Below are 14,192 nucleotides of genomic sequence, written 5' to 3' on the forward strand. Positions count from 1 at the left end.
CGACACGGGGCAACAACCTCTCAGGGAAAGCTCCATCAGCCACACTCACCCATGTCCATGAATATTAACATTTGACATGTGTCAGCCTCTAAAAAGCCTTTTAGCATATCTCCAATCCACTTACAATGTACACCCTGCACTGCATGGGTAACTATCAACGCATTGCTGCTGCAAGGACACCATGCATTCAAGGACATGTACCCAACGAATGAACTGGAGCCCAGCCTCATGTCCAACCTTTTCATGTGCTGTCACATTGTTTACACATTCTGAACCTAGCTGGCTGCTCCCAGCATCTATGCCTTGAATTGCCTTGTCTTTTTGCACGTTGCCCTCTCAGCCATAAATATGAGGCTCATTGTAACTCAGTTTTGCATTGCGTTTAAATACAGAAGCAATGACAGGACGTTTGTTGTGGTTGTCAGCTGTATTCAGTCAAGTGGAGGGAGGTAGCCTTTGTTCAAACATTCCTGGCTCAGTAAGTCAAGAGGCATCCACCAAAACCATTCCAGGGACTGAGAGAGAGCCTAGGCAAAAGTGAGGAGTGCTGGAGCTCAGAGTCGAGAGTGTAGTGCAGGAAAAGCACAGCAGTTCAGGTAGCATCCAAGGAGCAGGAGAATCAACATTTCGGGCATAAGAGTCTGTCAGCTTCTTGGGGCAGTCAGAGTAAGAGATCGTCTTCTCATAAGGGGCACCAAGGAGGTATTTGAATTCAGTTTTATAAAAAGAAGCTCAGAAATTGTCAGCTCATCTCAATAACAGTGACCACATAAATTGTTTATTGTCATAAAAACCCACCTCATTCACTATCATGCTTTAATGAAGAAAATCTGCCATTCTTACCTGCTCTGACCTATATATGACTCCAGAACCAATTCAATGTGGTTGACTCTGAACTATACCATGAAATAACCTAGAATGGCACTCAATTCAAGGATAATTGTGGGTGTACAACAAATGCTAATCTCGCCAATGACACTCAAGTGCCCTAAAAAAGATTTAAAGTCCCAAGAATGAAGTTTGAAAGGGGGACTTTACTACACTGTCTGCCTTTGGGTTTACATAACTAATTGGTACATTAATAACTTAAAAGGATAAGCATGTCTTTCAATTTCCTTGTTCAATGCCATAACATGCAAAATGTCTTCCAACTTTTCTTGAGAGCAATAACCACAAACTTCAAATGGAAATGATTTATTAAGACCATAAGACCATAAGACATAGGAGTGGAAGTAAGGCCATTGGGCCCATCGAGTCCACTCCACCATTCAATCATGGCTGATGGGCATTTCAACTCCACTTACCCGCATTCTTCCCGTAGCCCTTAATTCCTTGTGACATCAAGAATTTATCAATCTCTGGCTTGAAGACATTTAGCATCCCAGCCTCCATTGCACTCTGCGGCAATGAATTCCACAGGCCCACCACTCTCTGGCTGAAGAAATGTCTCCGCATTTCTGTTCTGAATTTATCCCCTCTAATACTAAGACTGTGTCCACGGGTCCTAGTCTCCTCGCCTAACGGAAACAATTTCCTAGCGTCCACCCTTTCCAAGCCATGTATTAGTTGAGTGATTAGTTATCACTTGGGTCAGTTCACTGCCTCCAGGATGTACTATGTTATATTTTAATTGTCAGGGAGCAAATTGCATAAGTCAAAGTAATCATACAAATTTATGGGCTATTTGGGAGTTTAATGTCGGCATGGTGGCACAGTGGTTAGCACTGCTGCCTCACAGCGCCAGAGACCTGGGTTCAATTCCCGACTCAGGCGACTGACTGTGTGGAGTTTGCACGTTCTCCCCGTGTCTGCGTGGGTTTCCTCCGGGTGCTCCGGTTTCCTCCCACAGTCCAAAGATGTGCAGGGTCAGGTGAATTGGCCACGCTAAATTGCCCGTAGTGTTAGGTAAGGGGTAAATGTAGGGGTATGGTTGGGTTGCGCTTCGGCGGGGCGGTGTGGACTTGTTGGGCCGAAGGGCCTGTTTCCACACTGTAAGTAATCTAATCTAATCTAATCTAAAATGTCGTTGCACAAAATCACAGATCCTGTTTATTAACAAATCCTTTCCAAATTATGCACTGATTCAAGACAGTGCAACATTTTATTTCCATAAGTCATTGCATAAACAGTAATTTAACCATAATTACATTCTGGAGAACATATCTGCTAAATTTGGACCTTTGATAAGTCATCTTTTTAATCTCTGTTGCACTACATGTGTGGAAATTTGATTTTGATTATCTGTTTTAAAATCAGGATTAGCAAATAACAAGCCCCACAACCACTGAACGTTCATGATAATTTAGATGTTTTTAAATATTTGGTGTGAGGAGCTCTGGAAAAGACAACATGTGTAGCTCTTTTCTTGAAAACAATCAAAAGTCAACTGCTGTGTTCTGGAATAACAAGTAGGTCAAACCAACTAAGCATGTTAGATTTTCTTCACTAAAGGAAGGACATTGGACAAGCAGATGGGATTTTATGACAACTGATTATCAGTTTGTGGTTATTACGAGACTGAGATTCAATTCCAGATTTTTAAATTGAATTTACGTTCCATGGGTTCAGGTGGTAGGGTTTGAACTTATACTTACAGCACTGGAGCCTGGGCCTTAGATTATTGGGCAAGCAACCATTATGTCACTGTCTTTGCTTTCATAAGCCATAATGAAGATACATGTTGAAAATTAAAAAAAATTCAACAGAATATTTTTAAAAAAACAATTATACTCCCATTTCTGAGTATAGAAGATACTCAGAGTTAAATTTATACATTGAAAGATGTGATGGGAGTTATTTTCCTTGATTTTGTACCACCAACCCCCTCCCCACCCCCACCCCCAGCAGACACCACCTTTCTGTACCTGCAGATGAAACTCTCACAGTGGGAAAAATCCACCCACTTCCCTCACTGCTCTTGACTGATGGCTGCCCCAAAAGGCATCAATTTCCCCATCACCCTCACAACCAGGACTTACTTTCCTAATATCTTGTCATACCTTCAGTTGTAGGCTGCTTCTCTCCTGTATTTGCTGTTGCTAGGTTTACTAGTGAACCTATCGACAGGAAGGACAGGAGGCACACAGCTTGTGGTTGGAGTTGCAATTAGTCAGTTCCACAAATTTCCCTTGATTAAGTTGTCCCAAACCTTCTGGGAGATCTTGGGGGTTGGTTTGGTAAATGAGCTTACCAGCCTGTGTGTTTTATGCCCTTTTCTCATTCCTTGGCAGACTGTTTATGTCCTTCTCATACCTTACTTACACATCTCATTTCGCAACTTCACCAAACTTGAATATATTATATTTAGTTCCATAATGAACTTCTAACATTGATATTACAAATAACTGAGATCCCTGCATTGATTAAAAGACTGAAACAAAAACAGAAAGTGCTGGAGAAGCTGAGCAGTTCTAGCAGCACTAACAGAGTTAACATTTTGAGTCTAATGATCCTCCATCTTTCACAGGGGAAAGGCATGTGTGCTGAGCACAGGCAAAGTAGGGGTCATGTCCAATTCAGTGAATGAGGGGTGGTCAGATCTAGAGCAGGAGAAGGCATGTCATGTGTAGCAGTATGTGAAGGTGGGGGAGCAGGCCTGAAGAGGGACACTGGGGTAGGGAGTCAAGTCCAACAAAATAGGAAAAGGTTACAGGTTTCAGAGCAGATGCAGGAGTTTGGGTCTGATGTGGGAAACTGTTTCAGATCCAGCAAATGGAGAAGGGATTTGGGTTCAGTGATGTGAAGGGAGCAATTGGATATGAAATTGGGGTAGTGGGGGCAGATCAGGAGGGAGGGTCAGGCCCAACGACAGGGGATGGGGTCCGGAGCGGCAAAAGGTGGCTTGCTTCTAGCAACAGAGAAATGAGGTGACATGCGATAGTGCAGATAAGGATTGACAGATTTGGAGCAAGCCAAGAGAGTTGGGCCCTAGGGTAGAGAACAGTGCGTCAGGTGAGGCTCAGATGTACATAAGTGATTTAGAGGAGATATAATTGGGGATCTGACAGTTGTACAGGGATCAGTTAACTAGTTACTCAGGAGTTAGCCGTGTGTTTAATAGTCTAGTTTTCCCTGAGTATTTATTTACTTAACTTTCCCAATTCTCTGATTTAAATGGAGACATTCAGAGGGTTATCAGTGTAGAGGAATTGCCCTCATGGAATCTTTAATTTCTCAGTCAATTCTTATGGAGTTTGTTATGTTGGAGCTTCCACAGGATCCCATGTGCAACTCCCATTGACACTGGAAATTCAACTGCCTGGCTAACAGAAAAACCAGGCTATGAGAATCCTTTACTGTAAGATTACTCATTAAACCTGCCTCATAACACAAAACAATATCTAAAACAAATTGTTCCCTGATTAGTCTGGGCAATTGCCTGGGATGAGTTGAAAAGTGTGGTGCTGGAAAAGCGCAGCAGGCCAGGCAGCATCCAAGGAGCAGGAGAATCAATATTTCGGGCATAAGCCCTTCTTCAGGAATGAGGCTGGTGTGCCAAGCGGGCTGAGATAAAAGGTGGGGGGGAGGTATTTGGGGGAGGGGCGCTGGGAATACGATAGGTGGAAGGAGGTGAGGGTGAGGGTGATAGGCCGGAGAAGGGGTGGGGGCAGAAAGGTCGGGAAGAAGATTGCAGGTCAAGAGGACAGTGCTGAATACGGGGGTTGGGACTGAGATAAGGTGGGGGGAGAGGAAATGTCTTAATTAATTTGTATTCCAACCCTATATGTGCCTATTTTAGTTTTCCAGTTGATAAGAAAATTAAAATCTTGCATAATTGCTGCATTGTCTTTTACCCAATTAAAATGCTTTACCACAGTATAGCTACTGTTACGGGATACTATCCAAACTTGGTTAACACTAACCATGACTCTGTAGAGACTATTAGATCAAATCTGTTTAGCTCTATGGGTTATTAATTCTTCTACCTTCTTACAATTGTTTTCTACTTTTGAATAAAGCCACTTTAATTTCAATTTTTCACAATTTCTCTCTGGCCACTTTATTCTTTAATGTATTATTTCTATTCATTATTTAGTTCCTTCCTATCACACACCGCTTGATTTTAGCTAAAGCACTAAAATGTTTGTTGCCTTGACTTTTCTCTTTAGATTGTAAATTTCCCTACACTTGAAACCTCTGCCAACTTTTATTTTAAATCCATAATTACAATCCAAATTACCTGATTTGTCAGAACAATGGTTCAATGCACTGGGCTCTGGCCCAGTAGAAATGCTCTCTCTATGTGTCTGTGGTGCATGGACCAGTGCCCATGAATTCAAGCACTGGAAAAATCATTTGGCCCCCCCAAATGGAAGAAATGGGAGTGAAGGCTCCTGAAAATAGCAGTACTGAGTGTGTCAGCTTCAAAGTGTCTGTTCCAGCGTTATTCACCAGTAAGGCTAGGAACTTGAATCCTGTTGTCCTGTAAATTGAGGCCAACTACATTGTTTCAAGACCTGATAAGAGCTTGTCAATGGGTGCTTTTTTTTAAGGGGACTGACAAGTTACCGGTGACTTCAGAAAATGACTGATTGAAGGGAGATGGGTAAAGAGCTGCCCTTGGGTAGAGGGGCAACAGGACAAAGAGGAACAGGACTCTTAGTGTTGTTATTGGTTGGCATAAGTGGCTGAGTGCATTTATATACAATACTTAGGCTTTGAACGTGGCTTGGACAATCTGGTAGCATTGGATTAGTTGGGGGAAAAGCTGCTAAGGATAAATGGGTGGCCAGCAGCTCAGAAGAAAGATCTCAGGTGGCAATTGGAGGCATAGCTGTCAGGTCTTGGCCCAGAACACAGCACAGTACAGGCCCTATACCCTGAATGCTGCACTGATCTGTGAAACCAATCTGAAGTCCATCAAACCTACATAATCCCATTATCATCCATATATTTATCCAATGACCATTGAAATGCCCTTAAGGTTGGTGAATTTACTACTGTTGCAGGCAGGACATTCCACGCTCTTACTGCTCTCTGATTAAAGAACTACCTCTGACATCTGTCCTACATCTATCACCGTTCAATTTAAGGCTATGTCTCCTCGTGCAACCATCATCACCATCCGAGGTAAAAGGCTCATACTGTCTGACCTATCTAACCCTCTGGTTATCTTATATGTCTCAATTAAGTCACCTCTCAACTTTCTTCTCTCTAACAAAAACAGCCTCAAGTCCCTCAGCCTTTCCTCAGAAGACCTTCCCTCGATACCAGGCGACATCCTGGTAAATCTCCCCTGCACTCTTTCTAATGCTTCCATATCCTTCCTATAATGCGGTGACCAGAACTGTACTCAATACTCCAAGTGCGGCCACATCAGAGTTTTGTACAGCCGTAGCATGACCTCATAGCTCCAAAACTCAATCCCTCTACCAATAAAAGCTAACACATCGTATACCTTCTTAACAACCCTATCAACCTGGGTGGCAACTTTCAGCGATCTATGCACATGGACACAGAGATCTCTCTGCTCATTCACACTATCAAGAATCATACCATTAGTTCAGTACTCTGTATTCCTGTTGCTCCTTCCAAAGTGAATCACCTCAGAGTTTTCCACATTAAACTCCATTTGTCACATCTCAGCCCAGCTCTGCAGCTTATCTATGTCCCTCTATAACCTGCAACATCCTTCCACACTGTCCACAACTTCACCTATTTTAGTGTCATCTGCAAATTTACTAACCCATCTTTCTACGCCCTCATCTCGGTCATTTATAAAAATGACAAACTGTTATGGCCCTAAAACAGATCCTTGCAGCACACCACTAGTAACTGAACTCAAGGATGAACATTTCCCATCAACCATCAATCTCTGTCTTCTTTCAGCTAGCCAATTTCTGATCCAAACCACTAAAGCACCCTCAATCCCATGCCTCCATATTTTCTGCAATAGTTGACCATGGGGAACCTTATCAAACACTTTACTGAAATCCATATACACCACATCAACCACTTTACCCTCATCCACCTGTTTAGTCGCCTTCTCAAAGAACTCAATAAGGTTTGTGAGGCAAAATCATGTTGACTATCCCTAATCAACGTATTCCTTTCCAGTTGATTATAAATCCTACCTCTTATAATCCTTTCCACCATTTTACCCACAACTAAAGTAAAACTCACGGGCCTAGAATTACCAGGGTTGTCTCTACTCCCCTTTTTGAACAAGGGGACAATATTTACTATTCTCGAGTCTTCTGGCACTATTCCTGTAGATAGCGGTGACATAAATATCAAAGCCAAAGTCTTTGCAATCTTCTCCCTAACTTCCCAGAGAATCCTAGGATAAATCCCATCCGGCCCAGGGAACTTATCTATTTTCACACTTTCCAGAATTATGAACCTCAATTCTGTCTCATCTATTAGCCTGTATTTCAGTATTCCCCTCGAAAACATTGTCTTTTTCCTGTGGGAATACTGATGAAAAATATTCATTTAGCACTTCTGCTATCTTTTCGGACTCTGCGCACAATTTCCCACTACTGTCCTTGACAGGTCTAATCTTACTCCAGTCATTCTTTTATTCCTGATATACTTATAAAAAGCTTTAGGGTTTTCCTTGATCCTACCTGCCAAAGATTTCTCATGTCCCCTCCTGGCTCTTCTCAGCTCTCTCTTTATTTTTTTCCTGACTAACTTGTCGCACTCATGCACCCTAACTGAGCCTTCATGTCTCATTTTTACATTAGCCTCCTTCTGCATCTTGATGAGAGATTCAACCTATTTAGTAAACCACAGTCCCTTCACTTGACCACTTCTTCCCTGCCTGACAGGTAAATACACACAGTAGCTGTTCCTTGAACAAGTACCACATTTCAATTGTGCCCATCCCCTCCAGTTTCTTTTCCCATTCTATGCATCCTAAATCTTAGATAAAAACAATGACTGCAGATGCTGGAAACCAGATTCTGGATTAGTGGTGCTGGAAGAGGACCTGGTATTCCAGATGAAGGGCTTTTGCCCAAAACATCAATTTTACTGCTCCTTAGATGCTGCCCGAACTGCTGTGCTCTTCCAGCACCACTAATCCAGCATCCTAAATCTTGCCTAACCACATCATAATTGCCTTTCCCCCAACTATAACTCTTGCCCTTTGTTATATACCTCTCCCTTTCCATCACTAAAGTAAACATAACTGAATTGTGGTCACTAATTCCTCCAAATCTAACACCTGGTCTGGTTCATTACTCAGTACCAAATCTAATGTGGTCTTGCCTCTTGTTCGCCTGTCTGCATACTGTGTCAGGAAACCCTCCTGCATACATTGGACAAAAACTGATTCACCTAAGGTACTTGAACTATAGCATTTCCAATAGGAAATAGGCAATTTCAATATTAGGAAAGTTAAAGACCCCCAGAACAATTATCCTGTTACTTTCACTCCTATAAAGAATCATTTTTGCAATCCTTTCCTCTACATCTCTGGAACTTTTCTGAGGCTGATAGAAAACTCCCAACAGAGTAGTCTCTATTTTCCTTTTTCTAACCTCAGCCCGTACTACCTCAGTAGACGAGTCCTCATCAAATGTTCTTGACCAACAATGTTTCTCTCTTACTACCTTCCCTATTCTTACTGAAATATCTAAACCCCAGAACCTGAAACAACTATTCCTTTCTCTGCTCTATCCCTGTCTCCGAAATTGGCTCAACAACGAAGTCCCAGATATCAACCCGTGTTGCCGGCTCACCCACCTTATTCCAGATGCTCCTGCCGTTGAAGTAGACACATTTCAAACCATCTTCCTGCCTGCCAGTACACTCCTGCAACCTTAAAACCTTATTTATGACCTCACTACTCTCAATATCCGGGACACTGGAGCTACAATTCAGAAACAGAAACCCACAACTTTACATGTATTGGCATACTTTGTACTAAACACCTACTGAAGCCATTACAATAGAACAGGAGAAAACTAATGAGCAGTGCTTTTGAATTAACTAATAATGCGGACATTGTTTTTATTCCATCTATCTTCAGAATGATTGAGGCAAATAATATTACTCCACAAGTTTGGAATCAACATTTCATGGAAAGTTCAGATGAGAAGTGTATTTGCTCCAGCCATGATTCCTGCATTTGGCCTGAGGAGTTAGCTTTTATTTAAATGAGATAGAAAAGCTGCAGAGATGAGCACTCAGTACTTTACCAGTGAAGAAGCTTCAATGTACTCTTGTGTTGCTGCTAGCCCTTTGTTAAACATTAAAATCAGCTGATGCCAAAACTCCAATCATGGTCAGTGGCACAATTTATTGTACATCTTGTTTGACTGACATACAGATCAAAAGAATAAATTGTTTTTTTTTAATTAGGCTCTTTTTAATTAGCAGGGAAATATCAGTATTAGGCATTTTCCACCATAGTAAAAAGAACTTTAATTAACAAGATAATAGTAAGGCCTTCACTATCTTGATGGCACATTTTCCTCACACTGATATTTCACTTCTCCAAGATTGCTCACAATGCTGATTTTTAAAAAGTTGGTTTTATACTCTCTACACGAACAGAAAACAGAACGTCTGGTGTTGAGGGCTCTTGGCAAGCTATTGGTAAAAGTAAATATTTAGCAATGAAATTATTTTTGAAAATTATAAAGGTTGTCTTCAACTTTCTTCACTGCAGAATAATGTCTGGATCCAGCACTAAATTGTTTATTCATTCCAGAGTGGAAGAAGGTCATTCACAGTCTCAATGGAGTGCCTATGTAAAAAAATATAAAATTATGTTTAAAAATTAAGTTGTCGGTAAAGTGTTTTGCTTCAGGTTTTGCTTGAGATTGTCCTGTACTAAGAAGCTTTGAAGGTCACCTTTGCATTCCAGGATGTTCCCGGAGCCATTTTGGCAGAGGGGCAGAGAGTCTTCAAATGCTTGATAAGGCCCAGTGAAATCTAGCAAAGGAGAGTTGAATCATCCATCTTAGAAATGGTGTTAATGACCTTCTCCTAGGTAATTCCTCTTTGAAGTGTAATTTTCTCTTGAAATGGATATTCTATTATAAAGATCCTAGCGATTGCATTTCTTTATGTAAGTAATTTGGAAGTCTGCCTTGATCTCTAGAGGTTTATGAGCTCCCTAAGCCCTTGGTCTGTGTGTCTCAGTTGGCTGCACCATGCTGGGAAGAATCCCAGTTTAGTGAACAGAACATTTAAACGTAGCTAATCAGTGTATGATTTTTGGTCGGAGAGGACCGGCTTAGATTAGTAATTGGGACAGGTAACCTGGGAAAAGCCTAATAGGCTGCAATTTCCTGAGGTAGTCTGGACTGAAAGCCTCCCTTGGGCCTATAGCTGTGGTCACAAGGTTAAAAGTATGGATTAGAAAATAAAACATTCCTCCTGTTCACTCCCAATTACTATCTCTCACACCCATCCATGCCACTCAAGTCCCCGCTATTCATCCCATTGTCTCTCATACCTTCGTGTCATTCTTTGCCAACTTACCAATCCCCGTGGTCCAATTTAGCTCCAATACTATCTTGTGTCCATCAATCATCTCTGATTGCCTCTTGCCCACTGTGTCACTCTATTCCATTAATCATCCAATTACCTTTTATCACCCCTAAACTGACTGTTACCAGACATCACCCTCTACCAACCATATTTTGATCTCTCCAAGACACCTGAGAATTTTGTGGGAAGCTAGGGAAGTAATTACTAGGTCCCTTGCTAAGATATTTGTATCATTAATGGTCACAGTTGAGGTGCTGGAAGTCTGGAGGTTGGTTAACGTGAGGACAAGCCAGGGAACTATAGACTAATGAGCCTGATATCAGTGGTGGGCAAGTTGTTGAGGGAATGCTGAAGGAAAGGATTTACATGTATTTGGAAAGGCAAGGACTGATTAGGGATAGCCAACATGGGAAGTCATGTCTCACAAACTTGATTGAATTTTTTGAAGAAGTAACAAAGAGGATTGATTGGGGCAGAGCAGTAGACATGATCTATATGGACTTCAGTAAGGCATACGACAAGGTTTCTCACGGTAGACTGGTTAACAAGGTTAGATCTCATGGAATAAAAGGAGACCTAGCCATTTGGATACAGAACTCGCTCGAAGCTAGAAGACAGAGGGTGGTGGTAACCTGATGCCTTTCAGACTGGAGGCCTGTGACCAGTGGAGTGCCACAAGGGTTGGTGTTGGGTCCATTGGTTTTCATCATTTATATAAATTATTTGGATTAGTTTGCAGATGACACCAAAATTGGAGGTGTAATGGACAATGAAAAAGGTTACCTCAGAGTACAACAGGATCTTGATCAGATGGGCCAGTGGGCTGAGGGGTGGCAAATGGAGTTTAATTTAGATAAACGTGAGGTGCTGCATTTTGGAAAAAGCAAATCAGAGCAAGACTTATACACTTAATGGGAAGGTCCTGGAGACTGTTGTTGAACAAAGAGACCTTGGAGTACAGGCTCATAGTTCCTTGGAAGTAGAGTCACAGGTAGATAGGATAACGAAGGTGGTGTTTGGTATGCTTTTCTCTACTGGTCAGAGCATTGGGTATAGGAGTTGGGAGATCATATTGCGGTTGCGTATTGCATGCAATTTTAGTCTCCTTCCTTTCAAAAGGATGTTGTGAAACTTGAAAGAGTTCAGAAAAGATTTACGAGGATGTTGCTAGGGTTGGAGGATTTGATTTATATTGAAAGGCTGAATAGGCTGGGGCTGTTTTCCCTGGAGCATCGGAGGCTGAGGGGTGACCTTATAGAGGTTTATAAATCATGAGGAACATGGATAGAATAAATAGACAAGGTCTCTTCCCTGGGGTGGGGGAGTCCAGAACTAGAGGACACAGGTTTAGGGTGAGAGAGAAAAGATATAAAGGGACCTAAGGGGCAATTTTGTTTCACACAGAGGATGGTGCTTGTATGAAATGAGCTGCCAGAGGAAGTGGTGGAGGCTGGTACAGTTACAGCATTTAAAAGGCATCTGGATGGGTATATGAATAGGAAAGCTTTAGAGGTTAGAGGGATATGGTCATGTGCTGATAATTGGGAGTAGATAGGGTTGGGATATCTAGTCGTGTTGGTCCGAAGGGTCTATTTCCACGTTGTACATCTCTATGACTTTATGACCTCACCTATTGTCCAGCCTGGGCAAACCATGCTGCCACTATTTATTGAGGATGTCACTGTTGTGAGAAAAAATAACCCACATTGTTAACAATAAGCAGTAAATGCATTGAAATTCCTCCAGTCAATGCCTTATAAAAACAAAGTTAAAAATCACATCACACCAGGTTATAGACCAACAGATTTATTTGGAAGCACTAGCTTTTGGTGAGCCGTTCCTTTATCAGATAGCTGTGGAGCAAGACAATAAGACACAGAATTTATAGATATGCAAGATGGTCTTGGAGGTCCTCTCCACTTTGGCTCGGCAGTTAGTGGTGTCGATGGCAGCCATAATGTGGAAGAGCCAGTTGTTATTATGAAGGCATAACAGGTACTGTATCTTTAAGAGAGTTGAAGCATTTAGCAAGCACACAGATGCTGGGAAATTTACAATGTAACATTTGGTCCAGCAGCTAGCAGTACCTAAGTTCCTATGAGACAAAAAAAATTCAAATTTGGCCAATCAGTTTAAATTATGCCCCAAGGTACTAAACTCCAATCAACTATGAATTTAGTATTTTGACAATATTAAAACCAATGAAATGATCCAAACTGAAAAAAAATTGAACAGTTAGAGGAGAACTGCCAAGCCACCAACATATGCAGACTGCTCACAGAATAGCTTTCTTAAAGGTACCTTAGTCTATCTCTGACCTGTGAAACATAAATCCCAAAGAAGAAGAAAAGAAGACAGAGGAAGATACAAAGAGAAGATTTGAAATTAGAATTTTTTTGGTAAATTTTAATGGGGGGGGGGGTTATCAGACCAGTGTTGTAGGGGTAAAGATAAAAGGTAGGTTTAGATAAATGAATTGGAAATTGTTGTTAGTTAATTATTCTCCGTTAGACTTTAAAAAATTAAAGTTGTTAATTTTAACTTTAAATAGTGATTTTGGGGATAGTTTTTTGCCTCTCGAATTTTAACAGATTACAGCACAGGTTAAATAATTTCTGTATTGCAGGTTTAAATTAGTAGGGGGGGGGTTTACCCCATGTCGTAACACCAGTGTTGGATTGTAACTTTGTCCACCCCAGTCCAACACCAACTCCTCCACATTATAAAAACAAACATTTCACTCAAGGACTTAACTTTTAAATGTTTAATACCATATGTCAACAAACATTTCCATTCAATAACCAACTGTTGATACCCCTCAAAATGGTCACTTGATTGGCAGCTTATTGCGAAATATTTACTTTAGGAAAGCAGTCATGCTACACAAATCATATAATGGCCTTTTGTGAAAGGCATTTTGAAGTGCCTCGCAGATTTTTTTTTATTCCACTGATTTATTTTTTGCATAGTGCCTTGAAAACATTGGCAGTTCAAGCAATGAGTTGAAAGTTTGCTGGGGATGGCAGTGGTGGGAGACTGGCATAGATTCCTAGTGCAGTGCAATGTCTTTCATATGTAATAGGTTTGGTGGAGCCATATTTACAGCCTTCAGTGTTGCTTAAAAACAGACCCAGATTTAAGTACCTGGTCTAGTCTTAGTCAGTCAGTGATGTGTAGTCCTGGTTTTGGATGGTGTAGAGGGGTCACAGGCAGATGAGTATAACACAATCCCTTTGGGCAGTGGGATGCAGGTCAGGTTCACAAGCTTGAAGAGGCTAATCCGAGAGTTAGTTGGTCCCAATTCTTCCAGCAAGAAGGGGTTTAATGGAGAACTGGGAAGGTGTGGTGAGCTGCAAGATTGTGGGTCCGGGCTATTAATTAGAAAATACAGCTTTCCCTCAAATAAATTCTTATTCATAATATTTTTCTACCATTTTCTTATCTTGCCCCTTGCTGAAAATCTGGTTTCCTTGGGCAATTGCACAGCCTGGATTACAGACAGTAGAATACCTTGGCCGAAGGTGACTCCTGACAGGAACCTGACAGTTCATTTTCTTTGTGCTGTAAACAGTGAACTGTTGGTGTTGGTTTGATGTGGGTCTTCTTATCCTGGGTTGTTTTGTTCACCCATCTGCAGGAGTTTGTCAGTCTGCTACTTCATAATTGTGAAATAGTAAATGGAGTTTATTATGAAAGGACTTCCAGGGCTTTCATTCAGCAAATGTGAAAGAATGTCTGAGTGAGGA

This window comes from Chiloscyllium punctatum, chromosome 20 (genome assembly GCF_047496795.1).
Source record: "Chiloscyllium punctatum isolate Juve2018m chromosome 20, sChiPun1.3, whole genome shotgun sequence".
Classification (NCBI taxonomy): Eukaryota; Metazoa; Chordata; class Chondrichthyes; order Orectolobiformes; family Hemiscylliidae; genus Chiloscyllium; species Chiloscyllium punctatum.